Below are 753 nucleotides of genomic sequence, written 5' to 3' on the forward strand. Positions count from 1 at the left end.
GTGTGCCAGGGGAAGGCAGCCAATGTGATAATCTTAGTGATGGGCTGGACCTAATCAGTTGTGAAATAACCAAAAAACAACTTGGAACACATAGGAGTGAATTCAGCAGGAGCATCTGCTCCAGGTCTCAGCAGGAAACAAATGCCCCATGGAAAGCCCAGTACTAGTAGATTATGCCTATTATCCTAGCTATTCAGGCAGCTGAGGTTTGAAGATCAAGATTTGAAGCCAGCCTGGGCAGAAAAGTCTGTAAGACTCTGATCTCCAATTGACCAAAAAGCAAGAAGTGGAGCTCTCTTCAGTGGAATAAAAACAAGCAAGAGAGACTCAGAGTCTAAGTACTTCTACACACACACACACACACACACACACACACACAAATTCAGTTCACTTTTGTGAACCAACTGGAAGAAAGTAGTGATGGGTAGGAGGTTAAAGAATAAACAAGGGCCACTGAGCCACATGGAGATTGGCAGCAAAAGAGAGCTGTGGATTCCCCGAGGTCAATAGAGATGACAGCTCAGAAGAAGTGCTATCAGAGTCCACAGAGAGTCAGATTTGTGCACCAGGGGCCCTCCATCAAGGGCCACAAAGATGGAACCCACGATGATTACCAGTGTCACATTGAATTAAGAAAGCACTAGAGAAGGGCCTAGGCCTCCTTCCTGCCTCCCACCGACCCAACCCAGCAAAACACATTCAAGTGTAGCAGTTCACTGGCCCCTTTCCATGTGAGACCAACCAGCAAAACTC

Source organism: Dipodomys spectabilis, unplaced genomic scaffold (assembly GCF_019054845.1).
Source record: "Dipodomys spectabilis isolate Male_0828 unplaced genomic scaffold, ASM1905484v1 ptg000361l, whole genome shotgun sequence".
In the NCBI taxonomy this organism is placed as follows: Eukaryota; Metazoa; Chordata; class Mammalia; order Rodentia; family Heteromyidae; genus Dipodomys; species Dipodomys spectabilis.